Genomic DNA, 18161 nt, shown 5'->3' with positions numbered 1-18161 from the left:
AAAAAAAAAAAAAAAAAAAAAAAGTCACATCCGAGCTTTCTGCTCTTCTCCCAGGATCTGAGGCTCAGGGAGGTGGCGGGGCTCGGGTGTGCCAGCACACAGGGCAGAGAGGAGGATGGCCCAGGAATCCCTCCACTTGTTCCCAACCACCACAAGGCCCACTTCTCAGGGTCCCAGGAAGGCAGGGACATGAGGACTGTGAGCAGGGAGGCAGAGTGACTCATGAACAATTACAGCGTGCCCCTGCCCGCATGGGACCCAGCTTGGGCCTACGGCTCTCTGGAGGCCCCAGGCTGCCTCTCCCTACCAACAGCACGACCGCCCCAGCTAAGGGCTCCTAACCAGCTTACACCAGTCAGGCGTTCTGAAGACATCGTGTGCCCCTCAACGTAAGTGCCAGTGCTCCCCACATCCCCCGAAGAGGAACCATGAACCTGGGCGGGACCCACACGATGCAGCCTGCAGAGCTGAAGCTGGCCTCCTGACCCAGAGGAGGCACCTCCTAAACCAGTCCTGCCCAGCCTTCCTAGAAGAGGGACTGGGTGGGGACTTCCTTCACCCCAGGGTCAGCTCTTTCTGGGACACTGAATCCCAACATCCCACGTAGGTCTCACGGAGGACAAGATGGGATGGCTTCACAGTGAAATTAGCTGCTGCAGGAGGCCACATCTGCCTGCCACTCACTCATCATCCCCTGGGCCGCCCCACACCCAGCCCCAGTACCAGACCTTGTGGCCTTGGTCAAGTCCCTTCACATCCCTTGGCCGCAGATTCCTTGCCAGGAAAATGTCAAGCTGAATTAGAAGCAGGGGGTGTGAACACAAATGTATTCCCACCTACAAAGGTCACACAACTGAGATGGAATGGAAAGAGGGCAAGAAAGGCAGCATGACAGTTCCACACCATTCAAGGACCAGGGACTGCAGAGCCTTGGATTAAGGCTGTAGTTTTTTTTGTTTTTGTTTTTGTTTTTGTTTTTTTGAGACAGAGTCTCACTGCTCTATTGCTGGAGTGCAGTGATGCGATCTCAGCTCACTGCAACCTCCACCTCCTGGGTTCAAGTGATTCTCTTGACAGCCTCCCAAGTAGCTGAGATTACAAGCACACACCACCATGCCCATCTAACTTCCTGTATTTTTAGTAGAGATGGGGTTTCACCATGCTGACCAGGCTGCTCTCGAACTCCTGACCTCGTGATCCAAATGCCATAGTTCTGACACTGTTTCCGGGTGTCCACATGGACTTAAGGATCTGAAATAAGGCTACAGACCACCTCTCCAGGAGAGTGCACGTTCACAAAGGCTTACCCATAGGTTCTGGGGTGAAACAAAGCCCTTCTAGTTCTGACAGCCAGCAAATCTCTGGAGCCTTCTTCTAGGGACATGGCAGAGGCCCCACCCCTCTGCCCAGTTGGCCTTGCTTTCAGGACTGCCCAACCACAAACAGATTTGTGGTCTGGGAACAAAAAAAGGAAAGACAAGGAGGCCAGCAAAAGTGATAGCACATGTGGAGGCTGGAGGGTGGGTCAAAACCAGGTGGAAATGCCAAAGAAGCAGGCTGAGGGGAGGACTCCTGCTGTGCAGACACTGTCCCCTCCTCCCCTCTGTGAAAGGGTCCCCTGGAAAGGTGGTTCTTCAGCAGGTAAACCATCCGATGGACAGAGCTGCAAGGCTGAGCTGGAAGGGACTGTTTAGGTGGTATTTCCCAAAATGCTCTGCTGGTCTTCTCCGGAGTTATTTTGCATTTAAAAAGGGTAGGGCTGGGCATAGTGCTCACGCCTGTCATCCCAGCACTACGTGGATTGAGCTCAGCAGTTCAAGACCAGCCTGGGGCAACACGGTGAAACCCCATATGCAAAAAAAAAATTAGCCAGGCACGAGGCGCATGCCTGTAGTCCCAGTTACGCGGGAGGCTGAGGTGGGATAATCACCAGAATCCAGGGAGTGGAGGCTGCAGTGAGCTGAGATCGCACCACTGCACTAAAAAAAAAAAAAAAAAAAAAAAAAAAAAAAGATGGAGGGGTGGTGTCTGTAGCCTAGGGAAAGGCTGGGTGAGGCAAACTATTTACTTGGAGGCATCCCCTCCAGGCAAATAAGTTTGACAATTTCTGGAGGGCAGGGGTGTTCTGCTGCCCTCCCTTTTGCTTTTGGGGACTGGTGGTCCTGAGAAGCCCCTTTGGAAAGTGATGATGTTGATTCAGCTCATGGTCTTCAGATGAGGAAACTGAGGCTCAGAGGGGAGAGTGACTGGCCAGAAGTCCCAGTTATCGTTCACGGCAATTCTTCATGATCGTATACAGTTGACAAGCCCTGTCCCTCTGTGGCCTCCTTCCCTTCACATGGGAAGAGTCCAAAAGGGAGGTATTGTTATGAGCCTCGGTTTACCCGCAAAAAGAAAACGCTTCTCAGGCAGGAGCCCAGATGCAATACCTGCCTCTCGAACACCTCTCCAAGGGGAACAGGCTGCCCTGGTAGGTTGAATTAAAATGTACTTGGGTTATGACTGGGGGCCTCTCAGAGAAGACGGGCCAGACCTTTGTGCTACACAAGTGTGGAAAACGGCAGGGCGCTGGAGATCAGGAAGCCTGGGTGCCAGCAGGCTGCTTTGTGTGGGCCCCAGGCGCCACATGACCTGGCAATTGACTTCACACTCTCATCTGTAAATCAGAGGTAAACCAATAGGAACACTGGTGGTGACAAAGACTAGGGCTACCTTTTCTTGAGCACTTACTACGTGCCAGGAACTTGGCATAGTCCATCTTCTCAACTTATGGGGAAGACAGTATGTTAGTTACTACTACACTGTTAGCCTGTTTTACAGATGTGGAGACCAAAGTCAGAGAAGTTAAACATTATTTGCCCCAAGTTACTGAGCTCACAAAGAGCGGAGCTGAGAGCCTCACCCAGGCAGTCTGAGAAGGGCACGAAACACATTAGTTGCCCAATAAATGCTGGCTATTATATTTGTGGCAGACCTTCGGCAAGCTGTTTTAAGGATGTAAACAACAGCTGCACACCAAAGCAAGACATCGATGGAAAACCCACCCCTCCTCACCCAGACCACAGAGCCCCCTACTCTCAGTGAGACACCCCGCTGTATGACCCGCAGTCAATCCCACCACGTCTCTGGGCTTTGGGTTTCCCCACCTGGAAAATAAGAAGGTTGGACAGAGACCTGCAAGGGCCCTTCCCATCTGCACACACCAGAGAAGGGTTTCAGGACTCTCCCCTCACAGAGACAGGAGTCTCTGTGCCCTGCCAATCCTCGGCTAGGTCGCTGAATGGTTAGAGCTGTGCCCTGCGGTCAAGGTCCACCAGGGAGTAGGGGCGGGAGTCTGGGTAAAGCCCTGTGGACAGGGCAAGGTCCAGGCACCTGGCATCTCCTCCCTTGTCCTGAGCCCAGCTGGCTCTTCCTAGTGTGCTCTCACCTGGGCTGACAAAGGTGACTCTCAGCAGGTGACTCCTAGGGCGGAGTGAGAAGGCCACCTCCCTGCTTCCCTACACAGAGAGGAAGTGCAGGGAGGACCAAGCCAGTTGGCCATTCGCTCAGCAAAGGACAAAGGTCAGCTCTTGGAGGGTTGGGTGTGGGGGAGAGGCGAGGTATGGGAAGCCACCATCCTCTTGGCTTAAACAGGTCCCAGCAGATGAGAAATCTTGTACCTTCCCTAGAAGGTATCTGTTTTGCATATTTTTTTTTTCACACGGAGTCTTGCTGTGTTGCTCAGGTTGGAGTGCAATGGTGCAATCTCGGAACGCTGCAGCCTCTCCCTCCCAGGTTCAAGCGATTCTCATCCCTCAGCCTCTCGAGTAGCTGGGATTACAGGTGCACGCCACCATGCCCAGCTAATTTTTGTATTTTTAATAGAGACAGGGTTTCACTGTGTTGGCCAAGCTGGTCTTGAACTCCTGACCTCTGCCACCCGCCTCAACCTCCCAAAGTGCAGAGATTACAGGCATGAGCCACTGTGCCTGGCCCTGTTTTACTTCTCTCAAATTCACAATGCAACCACTCTGTAAAGACACATGCTGCTGAGCATGGGCTCTAACGCCAGCCCAAGAGTGTTCCATGCTCCCCCGGCTGCAGAGGATCCGGGAGTGCCACTGAAAACTTCCCATCCTTCGTCCTCACTCTGAGCACTCAGAAGTGAACCCCACCCCCACGGTTCAGCTGGGCCTCTCCAGTCAGAGCCGAAGAGCATTTATTAATGAGCTCAAGAGCGGCTAAGGGGGCTGCACAGGGCCAAGAGCACACACTCAATACATGTTTCATGAGCTAATGGGCTGGCGGAGACGCGGTTCCAGGCCCAGCTCAGTCACCCATCGCTGCTGACCTTGGTTGAGACCAAATGTTTCTTTCCCTGGTTCAGTTTCCTGCGCTAGGAAAGGAAAGGCCAGACCAGGTAACCCAATGAGTCCTCCCTAATTTTATGCTACAAGCTTGGCGTTCAAAACCCAGAGCCAGAGAGGTTCAGAGTGGAAGGGTTTTCTAGATCTCTCCCGGAAGCTTCACAGCTAAGAGGACAGCAGCACAGGACCTAAGTGGGAAGCTCTGGGGCACGCCATCCCCATCCTCCCTGCCAGCCATCCCCTGGGGATTGGGAAGTCAGAATGGGTTGCAGGGAGAGAGGACAGATCTCCATTTAAGCCAGACACAGAAAACAGAATTTTGGAAGGAAGAGTTGGAGAAAGTACAGTGTATGTATTTAACACCCTCACCCATCAAACAGCTTGGCCATTTCCTGATCTGCATTGAATTGGAGGCTCCAGGAGGGCAAGTGTCTGGGCAAGACTGGTGGGGGAGGAGGGAGAGAGCTCTCAGGTCTCAGGGTCCCGGGCCAGGTCCCGGGCCACACACCCAGTGTGTGCATATGTGTGCAGGTGTGCACACAGACAGGGCTAGGGGAGTACAAGACAGGTAACTGCCAACACAGACAGGAGCAGGCTTGGGGACAAATGGAGCCCCCAAACCCCTATCTCTAGGGCAGAAGTCGCTGGAAGGCTCACTAGTTCCTAGAAATTCCAGACTTTCCCTTAAGTCCCTAGGGACAAATACCCCAGAGTCAGACCACTAGTCTCTGATGCTCCACCACTACCAGCCATCGAGCTTCTGAGCCAGTCTCTGTCCCTCCGTGGGCCTCAGTTTTCCCATCTGTACAGTGAAGGGTTTGAGCCGGGTGATTTCAAAGAGCTATGTCTATTCTGACAGTCCACGATGCTGAGATTCTATAGAAAAACACAACACCCACCATCACTCAGGCCCCCACCCTGGAGACCTAAGAAGGCAGTCCCCAAGCCCCCAGCCGGCTGTCTAGGGGTGGGGCTGGGGCTGGGGCAGAGCAGAGTCCCCACACCGTCTGTCCTCAACAGCCTGCCACAGCCGAAACCTTCAAGTGGTTACAATTACAGCCGGGCTAACAGGATTAGGGGAGCATTGAAATCTAAGAAATCTAATTAGCTCAGACACCCCAGCCTCCCCCAGCACAATCCTGCAGTAACTCTGGTGGCCGGGCCTGACAGGCCCGGGGCCCTCCCAAGCCACAGTCATTACCTGCACAGGTGTGCCAGGCTGGGCCAAGCTTCCTGGGGAGGTGCCAGCTCAGCCTGCTCGGCTGCTCCCTGGCCTGAACTCCACCAGCTACAGCCTTGTCCTAGCGTGGCACTCAGCTGAGTTCCCAAAAACCAGGCCCAGGGGTGCCGGCTGCAAGGGTCATTAGGAACCCAAGTTCTCCCACGGAGTGGGCGTCCCATACAGCCTGGGGTCTGACTCAGCTCAAAGAGGAAATACGGAAACCATAGCAACCCAAGGAAGTGTACTGGGCCTCACGGGGACTTGGGGGGCTGGAAACACCTCTGCCTCCTGCTCCAGGGCCGGAGAAAGGCACGAAGCCCCATGCATAGACCTGTGTGCCCCAGGCAGCAAAGGCAGGATTTGTGGCTCAGAGCAAGCTCTGGCTGTAAGACCCTGTGCCAAAAGAAAGGGACACAGCTGCTGGGGGCATGGACCATGTGCTGCCATATGGGAGGGGGAAGACAGGTGAGGCCCATCTGTGACCCTTCCTGGGAATGGCTCCTCCTTCACCTCATTCCCCCAGCCCCCATTTCTGGAGCCTATACTGACTCTGCACCATGTCCCAGCCTGATTGGAGCGCTCACTCGGTGGACTGGAAAGGAGGCGGCAGAAGGCGGTGCCATCTTTAAGGCCTGAGGTTGAGTCTAACTTTGCCACAAGTTGTTGGACCTCTTGAACCTTGGTTTTCTGCTCTGTTAAATGGGGATAATTCCAAGTAGTAACTAGCTTACACTGTTGTTATTGGGGTTAAACAAAGATGGACAAAGCTTCTAAATCCACCAAGAACCATACAATGGAGAGGGGCTGTGGTTATTACTGTCATCACGCGCCCCGTGGCAGGCAGCCAGCTGGTAGTGGTTAATTATTTATTTGGACTGATCTTCCTTCCGGCACTGGACTGTGGGCTCCTGAGGAACAGGAACTGCCTTCCACAGTTCTGGTCTCTCCCACGACACTATCTTCATCCACAGTCAACACCTGTGGCATCTCTGCGTGGCCCCTGAGCCAACCCCACCCCTCATCATGCACCCCCTTCCTTCTCATACCCTGCTCCAAGGAAAGTGCCCAGAGGCAAACCTGGTACACAAGGGCAGATGACAGGGGGATCCCCCCAGGCAGACTCTTCCCCTCACAACAGGTCATTCCCAATAAGGGCTAGAAGCAGCCATTTGAACGTGTCCCCCTACCTAGGGGCCTGCCTAGGCAGCAGTCTTGAACCCATGATCATTCAGGAAAGAACGAGTCTATGGTCTGGAGGGCCCCCAGCATCTCAAAACCAGAGTGGGGTCAGGAGTGGATTTGCAGATGGCATGCAGCAGAACATGCTAACACGCACAACTGCCCACTGAAGGCAGAGGTTTCCAGGAGGTAATGAGTACCCTGTCCTGGGGGGCATGCAAGCCAAGGCTGGACAACCAGCTGCCACCTAAGTACGTCTGGATGAGAGCAGCTCCTGGAAAATGCTTCTAGCGCCTCCAATCCAACCCCTCTGTGTCCTACCCATTCTGTACCCAGAGCCTCCCAGGCCTTCAAGGGGCACATGCCTAGGGGACTCATGCCCACATCTGCCTCATTCTCCCAGCAACCAAGTGGGATGGGACAAGTTCTGCCCTCAGACCCATTTTACAGATCAGGAGACTGAGGCCCACCACAGGAGAGTTACTGGCCCAACACAGATAGAAAGCTACATCCCCCTGACACCTTTGTCCTCTCTCCGGTAACAGGGACCCACTCAATCCTGATGGGGGCTCTCCCGAGAGCCTACGGCTATGACTGCTTTTCTCAGCCTCCCTTCAGCCCCTCTCTAAAGGTAGGGCCCAACCTCAGAATCCCATGGAGCTGACAGCCAGGAGGGTGGCTGCCTCCCCATCCTGAGAGACTCTTAAGGACAAAGAGCACTTCTCCACAGGGCATGGGCAGAGGGCACTGTGTCCTGCTAAGAGGTCAGAGCTGTCGCCAGGCAAGGCCGCAGCAGTTCCTTTGGTAATTGTGGCAGCCCTGCCTTTGTTGTCCACGCAAAATCTGAGGAGCCTCATAAAGACCAGGCAGCAGCGACAGGAGCCAGGCCAGGGCCCTGGGGAGCACAGTTATGAATGAAAGTGTAGGGGAGCCGGCCACGACCCGCGGGCCCTGCTTCCTGGTCCCATGACCAAGTGCCCACAGAAGCTTCAGAAATTAACTAGCTGGCACCCAAATTTCTTATAACAACGCCTCACCCTGAGGCCAGGGTCATGGCCACTCGTTGGACCCTCGAGGTCAGTGGCTTTATATGCAGGTACTCTTGTGACAAAACTCTCAAGACGAAACAGGCCTCAAAGTGCCTTCCTTCCTGGATCCCTCCACCCCTCCCCCCATCAGGAAAAAACAGGAAAAAAAGTGAAGTTTGCAGTTCTTCTCAGTTGGGCCCTCGCCCCTGCAATTTTCTGGAATGAGTCAACCATGGACACCTGTCCTGTGTTGGAGGCATGTCTTTAGGGGCCAGAGATGGAGACAATGTTGTGTTACTGTAGCTAGGGAAGTGAGCGTGTGCGTGTGAGAAACTGTAGTTAATTCGCCAAACCCCGCAGTTTCTGGACCTTTCTTCATTTTGCTCCCGGCTGTGAGAGAAACAAGAACCCTCCTCCCCCCTTTCCTTAGGAGGGAAAAGGGACATTTTGTCCCCACGAAGAAGCCAGCAACCCTTTTCTGCATAGACAAATCTATTTATTCATAAGACCGGTGATTTCTTATTCCCAACTCTTCTCAGTGAGACCTACCCAAAATGCCAAATCCACCTCTTGAATCCACTCCCTACTGCTGCTCCCTTCTCCTCCCCCCGCCCCCCACCTCCAGTCACTGCCACCAACTCTCAGAAGTCTAAACTTTTGAGATTTACATGTGAAAACAGCGTTTCATAACCTCGTGATTTGGGACAAGGAGCCGCTTCTGTCCTTTGGGGGAAAACAAAACCCAACCGAAATCATTAGGCTCAGAAGAAAACACCATCTCCCTCCAAATGCATTCCCTGGGCCCCCAAGTCACACGTGCTCTGTAGCAGATAGGGCTTTCAATGTGTCTTTTGTTTGATGCTGGTGTTTCAACATCCTCGACTTGAAGAGGGAAAGGTCAGCCCAAGGCTCGGGGTATTCACAAACCCACCCGGCCTCTGCACTGGGGCCAGGAGCCGGCGAGTGAGGGGCCAGGAATCTCCCCCACTCTGGACCCCCTCACAAAGCGGCCGGGACAGAGAAGGCTAAGAGCCTGCTCTCTCATCTCAACTTCCCCGATAGCTCAGCAGCAGCTTCACACTCCCGGGACCCTATCAGCGCCAGCGAAGGCAGGCTGGAATTCACCAGCGCCAAGCTGCCCGGCTCTCCAGCCCCAGCGCCTGCCTCTTTATCTACATCTTCAAAAACAATAATAAGCAAACCCAGGCACCTCTGGGAACAGCCTCTGGCCTCCTGCCCTGCCCGGTGTAACCAGCCTGTCCTCACACCCGCCAGGGAGGAGGAGTCGGCACTGGTTAACCCTCTGGTCTACCAGGCCCGGTTCCCAGGTTGCAGCAGGGAGACAAACTGTTGCTCAAGAAAATCCTTCAGAAAACCCTTGGCACCAGGAGGCAGCTCGGAGCGGCTCTGCACCCGGCGCGGAGCCAGGGGCTTCCACAGGCGGTCGCCCACTGCCCTTTTAAATCACTGGGGCTGGGCCCTACTCTCCCATGCCCTGGGCTGTCCACCCAGAGGGCTCCAAATGTCCGTGGCAGAGCAGAGAGGAGGGAAAGGCTGGCCGAGCCGTGCCCTCACCCCGCCAGCCCAGCCGCCAGCTTCTTGGAGGACCTCTGAGAGAACATTTGTTTGGGCTGCCAAGTTAAATCTTCCTCCCTCATGTCAGGGCATTGGAAAAGCAGTCAGGGGAGAGGAGAAGGGGGAGAGCGCGCGAGGGAAGGAGCAGCGGGAGGGAGGGAGGGAGGGAGGGAGGCGGGCAGGCTCAGAGCCCCAGTTACTCGGGCACAGCCAGCCCAGGAAGCTGGCGGCTCCCGGGCAGGCGCAGCGGAAGCTCCGGGCACCGAAGCAGGTACCCAGTCGCCAGGCCTCCCCCGGTCAGGCAAGGGTACCAAGCACCCTTGGCCCACCCGAGAGCGGCTCTCGCTAAGTGACCTGCTGGAGGGGCGAGGTGGGAAGGGAAAGCAGAGGAGGAAAAAGTTTGCTGCAGGTAGAGGGGTAGGGCAAGGCGGCGGTGCCGACGGGCTGTCCCTCGGGGAGGGGTGGGGGGCCCCGATTGGGTGCCCTGGCGCGCTCCCGTCCGCCCGCCCTCCCGCCCGGGTTGTTTACATTCCTGGAGTGTCTTTTAAACCCCGGGCAGAGGCCGGCTCCCGGCCTTCTCCTGCGGCTCCGGGGCAGTCTCCCGTGAAAATCTGCTGGCGCACAATGGCCGGGAAGGCGGCCGCCCCTCGCCCGCGCCCCCACCGCTCCAGGGCGGGGAGCCTGCCCTCCGAACCGCGTCCTCTCCCCGCCCGGCCGGCTTCCTGGACAGATGTACCCGGCGAGGGGGCGACGCGCGCCCGCTGCCCGCGCCCTAGACGCGGAGGCCGCGCTCCCCACTGTTTTTTTCCCAGCCCAGACGCCAGGAATGTGAAACAGGCTTCCAGAGCCCGCCTCCCCCCCGACCCCGGCTCCAGCTCCGGCCCCACAACCGCCGCCCCGGCCGGCCTCCCACTCCCTCGGGGCCACCGCCGCCGGAGACGAAGAGGAAGAAAGAACACCGGGAAATTACTTTCGTATTTGCAACGCGCGCGCGCGCACACACACGCACATCTTCCCCTTGGGCTCCCCTCCTGGCCGGGGCAGCCCCGTCCAGGCATTGGCCTGAGCGCCCCTCGGGCTGCCGAAGCCCTAGTAGAAGCCCTTACACACACCCCTCCGCTTTCCTCGTTCGTACCGCGCGCCGCCCTTCCCCGGGCAATTCCCACACAAACAACTTAACCGCGCCCCCACCTACCATTTACAAAAGTGTATGTTTTCCCTGGAAATTCAGACGCACAACTTAACACTACCACCCCTTGCCACCCTGAAATCCGGCGCCTTCCCCAGCGGTTCCTGTACACACACTGGCGCACAACTTCGCATCTCCCCAGAGGAGGCGAAGGAGACCGAGGCGGTCCTTCCCCGGTCCTTCCCTCCCTCCTCCGATTCCCGGTCCTGCCCGGCCCCCGGGTGTAGAGAGCGAGGGCTGGAGGTGCGCCGGCAGGAGGCGGGCACCGGGTCCGCGCGCGCACGACCACACTTACGCCCAGCACACCCCGACAAACCCGGCCCCCGCGCGCAGCCCAAGCCGGCTCCGCACAGCCGGGAGCTCGCCAGCCGCTGGGCCTCCGCCCCCGGCCACCAAGGGGAGCGGAGCGGAGCCCGCGCCGCCAGACGGTCGCCCCGCTCCGGGGAATCCTTTAAGGGAAAAGCCCCAGCACCCAGCACCCCACGCTTGCGCCCCGAGGCCGCCGGGAGCCGGAGGTAGCTGCGGAGCCAGCGGGCGCCTGGCTCCGGCCCCAAACTTACCGGGCGCTGCGAGCGCCGCTGCCGCCGCTGGAGGACGCGCCGCCGCCACCGCCGGGTAGGGCAGGCTCGGGCCGGGAGGAGCGCAATGAGGGCTCCGAGATCCGCTCGGCTCCGGCTCCCGCTCCGCGCCGGCTGGGGCTGGGGTCACCGCGCTGCGCCGGCGTTGCTCGCTCGTTCTGCCTCCCGATCGCTGCTCGCCCGCCTGCCGCCCGGCCGCTCGCTCTCCCCGGCGCCCGCCGCCGCCGCTCGCTTTTTTAATGTCCACAGACAGTGAAAAGGAACTCGGCGTTAGGGGGTGAGTAAGTGAATCAACTCGCCCGGAGCCGAGCAAGTTGAAGTGTCAGATTACATTGGCTATTCTATTTCCAAAGGGCCCCGCGCCGCCGGCCGCCCGCAAAAGCCGGTGCGGAGTCAGGCCGGAGCGGAGCGCCGCGCCGTGCCGCCGCCGCTAACAGCGCTCGGCTCGACTGCTCCGCTCTGCTTGGCTCGCGCTCTGCGCTCTCGCTGCGAGCTCTCTTTCCCCTTTCCTTTCCGCCTCTTCTCGTTCCCTTCCTCGCTTTCTTCCCTGTTCCTCGGTGCCGGCGCTCTCCAAGCTTTTCTCCTCCTGGCTCCTCGTTCCCCGCTACGTCGCCCGTCCACTCACCTCCCTCCTTGTCCTACTCCCTCCGCTACTCCCTAACGCCCCCTGCAGCCCCCCCGCCCCCCTGCAGGCCACAGCCCCTGTAAGTTTGGAGAGGGGAGGAAATGTGAGCCTAGGTAGGGACCACCCTGGGGGAGGAAGCCAAAATCACCCGGCTCACCCGAGAGCCCCTGCCCCGCGCTGGCGCGCCCCCGCCTGGAGTGCACTCGTGGCCTCGGGCGCTATCAGGTACCCGAACTGGGGGTGAGCGAGTTGCTAACTGGATTTCCAAAGTCTTCCCCTGGAGGAGATTTTGGAATTGTTCCTTCAGCCCGGGGACTGGCGGGTGGGACGGGAAGAGGACCACCACCGCCAAGGATGACGTTGGGGCAGACTAGAGCGCGGCCCCCAACAGCTGTGGGGGAGCGGGGGGTGCGGTGCGCACAGTCGATCCGCGGCACCTAGCACAGTCCAGAGACTCGTGGATTCCCGGAGGCCCCGCGCGGAGCGCCCGGAGCGCTGTGCGCGCGGGTCGCGCGGGGGCTGCTAGGCTTGCGCCCGGCCTTCCGCCCCGGTTTAGGCACTGCCTGAGGTAGCCGAGAGTTAAGGTACTCACGAGGCGCAGTTGGGTGCGCCCACTCGCGGGAGTTCCCCTAGCAGACCCACCCCCGAGAGCATCCAAGTGCGCGCCCACTTTGGCTCACGTCCATTGCCACTCTCACGGAAACTCCTACACGAACAGCACACACGTTCGCTCCCTCAGCATTGCAAACACGCTCCCCCCAACCACAAACGCGCCCCCACACACTCGCTTACTTTCTCTCACAAAGATGCCTGCTTACACTGCCACAGCAAGCACGCTCAGAGACACGCAGTTGCACACTTATACACATCGCTGTATACAACCCCACACACACTCAAAACACAAAACACGAAAGGTTCCCCTGGGCACTAAATCCTCACGTTCACGTACACACACAAATACACGCCCTCCTCTCCCACTCCTCTTCCATACCCCTTCCTCAAGGGCCCCCACTCCTGATTTTCGGCACCCCAAGTCCCAATCATAATCGGCGCCCGCGCAGCCCCCTTTGGACACACACACAGGCGCGCACGCACGCGCTCCCCTCCCCAGCAGGCGGGGGCGGCTTCGGCCTGGAGCCCGCGGAGCCCGCTTCGGATTCCAGGTGTGGCGGTGACTCCGCGCTCCACGTTTTGCAGGCCGCCGCCGTGTCGGAGGCGAGGCGAGGAAGGGAGCTGGAATAACAAAGGCAAGTTGGGTAGAGCGCAAGGGGGCGCAGCCCCGGCCGGGCTGCGGGGGGAGCCCTGCGCGGCCGGGGCTTCGGAGGCTGCGGGGTCGGGGGCGCGGGGAGCCGGAGGTGGGGGAAGGAAGGGAGGGGGAGAGGGGCGGGGCCCAGGCGTGACGTCAGAGAACAATGACACTGCCGGGGGGCGGGCACCCGGAGGCGGCCGGGGCGGGGGTCTCCCCCGGGGCCTGGGGCGGGCCGAAGATGTCCTGGCCCTGCCGGAGCCGCCGCCTGACTGACGAGGCCCCGCAAGGGAGCGGACGGGCTGCACAGACTTGCGGGTCCCCCGGGCCCCTTGGGCGGTGATCAGCGCGGACCTTGGGCCAACCAAGGAAGCAGGCTGGAGCACTACCCCCTCAACCCCATTTTAGAACATCCTTCTGAGGGCTTCGCTGACCTCGGCTTGAACTCCTTCAGAGCCGGAGAGATCACTCCTTCCACCACCGAGGGAGAGAAGGCAAAATGAATTTGCCAGCTCTGAATTCATTCTCAAGGCTCCGCTAGTCTGACAGCCGGTGAACTCAGCCTGGAATTCCTGAGAGCTCAGAAAACTGCTGCTCAGGTCCACCCGGGCGTGGGGGACGGGGTATGGGGAGTGCAAGCGGCAGGGGAGTGGGGGTGTTATTTTATTTTCCCCAGGGGAAATTCTGCCTCCCTCTGCCATTGGATGCAAAAAAAGGCACTCTTTTTGGGCCTCAGTCTTCATACCTGTCACATGGACATAGACTGTGATCACTGCTGCTCTCCCACACAACCCCCCCCCACCCCGCCCTCCCCGTAGGTGGCAGCTGAGCATCCCTGGAGAGGGTGGTGATTTGAAAGCACTTCCAGACCTCTAGGGACACCAGGGAGTCATGATCCCAGCACATTCCTGTGGGAGGGAGCCCCTCCTCCTCAGCCTGTGTGTGGCCCAAGTTCACAAGTAGGTCCACCAGGGCCACCTGAGAAAGCTCTGAAGGTAGGAATTCAGCTTGCAGAATGGAGGCTGGAGATACAGCTGTCCCACTCCCAGCAATCCACAGCATTACAGCAGTCATACAGCCACCTCATACTCAAATCCAAAATCCCAAGAGAGTTTCTGGGTGTTTAAGGACTTGGGATACAAACATGCAGCCCAGCTAAAAACTAGACTAGTTCATGTTGCCTTAATGACCATCTAGGTCTGGACGCCCAGCCCTCTCAACCTTTCTGTCCAGACTCCTCAGTAAGTACCCAGGGCCTGCCCACTTCCAGGAATTGGGGGATGCAGATGACCAAGGAGGTGACTACTCATGTTCAAAGTCTCTTGTCCAGAAGCTCCACCCCCCCACCCCACATCCCAGCCCCCTACTCTCCCACCAGTAATTACATCTGGAGCCCAGGAAGTAGCTGCAGAGGGCAGAGGAGCCAGGTAGGCTCAACTTAGTAGCATGGAACCAGGGACCATTTCAGCTGTCCCCTTCTATGCAAGCATGGTGGCAAGTCAGAAACCCACCAGGGCCCTGGGTCTGCCCTAGGCTCCCGTCCTTGGGTCTCTGAAGCCCTTGCTCTCTTTGTTCATCTTCCAGAGAGATAATGGGGCAGACTGGATACCTCTGGGGTCTTGGAAGAAGGTATGACTTATTTATTGCCTACTGTGTGCTGAGTACTGTGGTGGGGCCTCCTAGGTGTTGAGAACTCAGCTCACTTATTGAATTTGCACATTGTCTTAAGTTAGATGCTGCTACCATCCTCTTTTCAGAGAAGACTGTGAATGGCTTCCCCAACACTGGTCAGGATGGGAACTCAGGCACCCATTAACAGAGTTCCCTGTTGTCCTCTTAGCCCCGGCTCTGTGTCTTTATCCATAGACTGTGTGGCCCTAAGCAAAATGCTTTCCCCCTCTGAGCCCCTGTAAGGTCTGTGGTGCCATCAGGCCTCACTGGGAACTGTGTGTCCAAAACCCTCACCCCAAGAGCCTTAGCCTCACTAGGCCTGGAGATCTGCTGGTGAGACAGAGAGGACAGTACCATCACTTCCTAGTGGCCCAGAGTGGAAGATGCATCCTGCTCAGCCCCTGCAGGCCCAGAGGTCACCTGGCTCCACTAGGAGGGCACGGGCGGCGTGGGGCAGCTGGCTTGTGCCTACCTTCAGAACAGACTCAAATGCTGTTAATTTCCCTGCCCGGTGGGAGCTACCAGCGGATTGTGGAGAGGACAATTGCTGGGCCCTGGGCCCAGGTTTCAGGAGGCAGAAAATCTGGGGGCCAGCAGGATGGTGGGGGTTAGAGGCTTGAGGTCCCTGAGGGAAGCAAAAGACCTGTGTGGGGTGTGGCAAGCATGGCCTCCTAGTGTGAGCTGCGGTAGGGGCAGATACACAGCAGGGATTCCTACTCATCCAGGAGCTGCCTTCTCTGTTCCCACTCCCCACTCCTCACTTCTGGAACTTAAGTATCTAAAATCGATACTAGAGAGGTGGGAAGAAAATCACATTTATTGAGTACTTATTGTGTGCCGGGCACTTTGGAAACATTTGTTGTATCCTCTCCACAAGCCAGTCGTCATTCCCTGCTAAGGGAAGAGGCTCAGAGAGGTTAAGTGACCTGCTCAAGATCTCACAGCTGGCTGGGCGTAGCGGCTCACACCTGTAATCTCAGGCCTTTAGGAGGCCAAGTGGGGCAGATCACTTGAGCTCAGGAGTTCAAGACCAGCCTGGGCAACATAGCAAGGCCTTGTCTCTACAAAAAAATACAAAAATTAACCAGGCATAGTGGCACATGCCTGTAGTCCCAGCTACTTGGGAGGCTAAGGTCAGAGGATTACTGGATCCTGGGAGGCTGAGGCTGCAGAGAGCCATGATTGTGCCACTGCACTCCAGACCGGGCAACAGAGCATGACCCTGTCTCAAAAAAAACTAAACAAAACAATAAAGATCTCAGAGCTGCTGAGTGGGTGGAGCCAAGATTGGGCTCCGGGTCTGGGCTGGGCCTTGAGGTTAAAAATAGGGACTTGCCCTCCTCTCACTGCCAGGTTATGGTGCAGATAAGGTGACCTACCAGGTACTTTGGGGTGGAGTAAAGACTCACCCACTTGCCAGGGAATGACCGGGGCTCCTCCCATGGCAGTGAGGTAATGGGGGTTACATTTAGTCTTGACTCCTTGGTGGATACAGGAAGCATTTGGCCCCGGCCCAGCTCTGAGCCCAATGCCTCTATGAGGTGGGTGGTTGCGTCAAGCAGGGAAGATCTATGTCCTTCAGCAAATTAGGCTCTCCTACTCTGCCTCCCCTCATTTTCCAATCAGATGGCCCCTCCAGTCTCTGAGCCCACACCTTCCCATCCTCCAAGGCCTTCCCTCAAGCAAGATGTCTTCTGACTTTCCACCATGGTGCTCTGCCCTATGGTTCGAGACCCAGTTCAGCCACCACCCCCTTCTTCAGATGGGAGGCACAAGAGAATAGTCTGGGGGCCTGCCTCAGGAGCTGGGACACCTATGTGCTCAGCCTGGCATTGCCTGATTTGCTGTGTGGCATGAGCACATCACAAACCCTCTCTGGGCCTGTTCCCCACCAGCTGAGTGACAGAGTATGGGATAGCCAGCAGCACTTTTGCCTCTGCTTCTTCTAAGGTTCTGTAGGTCTGAGCCTTTAACCCTTGGACTGAGCTACAGTTAACTTGAAGGTTTGAGGGGGCCCTGCTTTAGGGAGGGCTTTCAGAGGGGGCCATTTAGTGGTGTAGGGACAAAAAATACATGGAGAGAGCTGCTCAGAACTGTGACGAAGACTGTGAGTAGGTAATGACCCTAACATCTCCCTTCATGGGGCACCTCTCACTCTCTGAGCCTCACAACATTCCTTTTGTGTGTGACTAAGCTGAGCCCCAAAAAGAGGTGGTGGCTTTCCCAGGGCTGCACCACTGGGAAGTACCAGAGCTGGAACAAGAGCCAGGTCTCAGCCAGGCATGGTGGCACATGCCTGTGGTCCCAGCAACTCCTGGGGGCGAGAGGGGCGAGAGGCGCTGCAGAGAAGAGCCAGGTCTCCTCATCCAGTGTCTCCTCACCTGTGTCAGCACCCCTCCAAAGGAGCAAGTACATGCAGAAGCTGACGAGGGAGACTGGGACACGCAACCTGAGAAGGACCACGCCTCCCACCTCCTTCCTGACAGCTCCTTAACCCTAAGAGGGGTGGTGGAAGATCTCAGATCCTCAGCATCTCCCCTCCTCCTGGCTATGCAGTCCTCTGGCGTCAAGGCTCGTGCTTCCTTTTTCTCACCTAATCCTGTAGCCATGCTGGGTGACTTCCAGAATTGCCAGCATTACGTACATACTCTTACCTCTGTGCTGTTGTTGATGCTCCTCCTACCTCCTAGACACACCCCTCCCAGTCGCCAAGGCCGCATCTACAACCACCTGCTTGGAAGCCTACCCTGATACCTCCACCAGATGTGCCATCTTCCTTGTCTCAGCCCCCATATGCTGCTGGCCCAGGCTCCATCATCAGCATCACCATGGAAATTGCTTGTGAAGTTCCTGCTATGTGCCAGGCACTGAGTAGCTCATATACATGAACTCCTCCCATCCTCTGAACTGAGTATTAGTATTCTCGTTTTACAGATGAGGAAACAGAGGCACAGGGAGTTTCATTTCCTAGTGTGACACCTCACAGGCTAGGGAGGTTATGTGTTACATACCCCTCTTCTGTCAGGGCTGCAGGTCATAGGATGGCTCACTGCTAGATCCCATCAACCAGTGCAGCGCCTTGGGGGCTGACAGGCCATCAAGAGCAGGGGAGGTATCCGGGCACACAGTATGACCAGAACCAGCCCTCCGGAGGCTCACAGGCTCTCAGGAACAGCTGCCCACACCAAATGCCACTCAAAGAGTTCAGGGGAAGAAGAGGAGTTGGCATTGAGTGGGGCCTGGAAGGTAAGCTCTGCTGGGGCTGTAGGAAAGCCAGAGTGGAACATGAACCTGTCCAAGGTCACACAGCAAGTATAGGACAGCAGCAGGGCTGGGACCTGGAGCTCCCAGTGTAACGTGCCTTCTTGCACCTTGCAGCCAGCTGTGGGGCCCCTTCGACTGTGCTATTTTCAAGGACACACGGTCCCAGACGCCTCCACGATGCTGAGCTGTTCAATGAGTGGCTCTGGTTCTTCTCCCCTTCTATTAAAATGGAAAAAAA

At 57.3% G+C, this 18161-nt stretch overlaps 1 protein-coding gene and 1 long non-coding RNA gene across 7 annotated transcripts in view; one reads left to right on the top strand and one right to left on the bottom strand.

The window, feature by feature from the left end:
- ZMIZ1 (zinc finger MIZ-type containing 1) overlaps nucleotides 1-11451 on the bottom strand; it is a 244232-nt gene extending 232781 nt beyond the window's left edge. The window contains exon 1 of one of the 6 annotated variants that reach the window (XM_037727408.1): nucleotides 11100-11451. The gene's annotated coding sequence lies outside the window, so the exon portion shown is untranslated. Of the gene's footprint in view, nucleotides 1-10545; nucleotides 10782-11099 lie in introns of those variants that run through there. The other 5 variants (XM_017496874.2, XM_017496866.2, XM_017496897.2 and 2 more) reach the window with 5 other exon arrangements.
- Nucleotides 11452-13218: 1767 nt separating this feature from the next.
- LOC108281324 lies at nucleotides 13219-18161 on the top strand. Its single transcript, XR_005195261.1, has 3 exons — nucleotides 13219-13587; nucleotides 13807-13947; nucleotides 16299-18161. It is a non-coding gene; the product is annotated as an uncharacterized LOC108281324 (long non-coding RNA).

The sequence above is a fragment of the Cebus imitator genome, unplaced genomic scaffold, assembly GCF_001604975.1.
Source record: "Cebus imitator isolate Cc_AM_T3 unplaced genomic scaffold, Cebus_imitator-1.0 Scaffold11, whole genome shotgun sequence".
Taxonomy (NCBI): Eukaryota; Metazoa; Chordata; class Mammalia; order Primates; family Cebidae; genus Cebus; species Cebus imitator.
The sequence above is the reverse complement of the archived record's forward strand: the minus strand, read 5'-3'. Positions and strand labels throughout refer to the sequence as shown.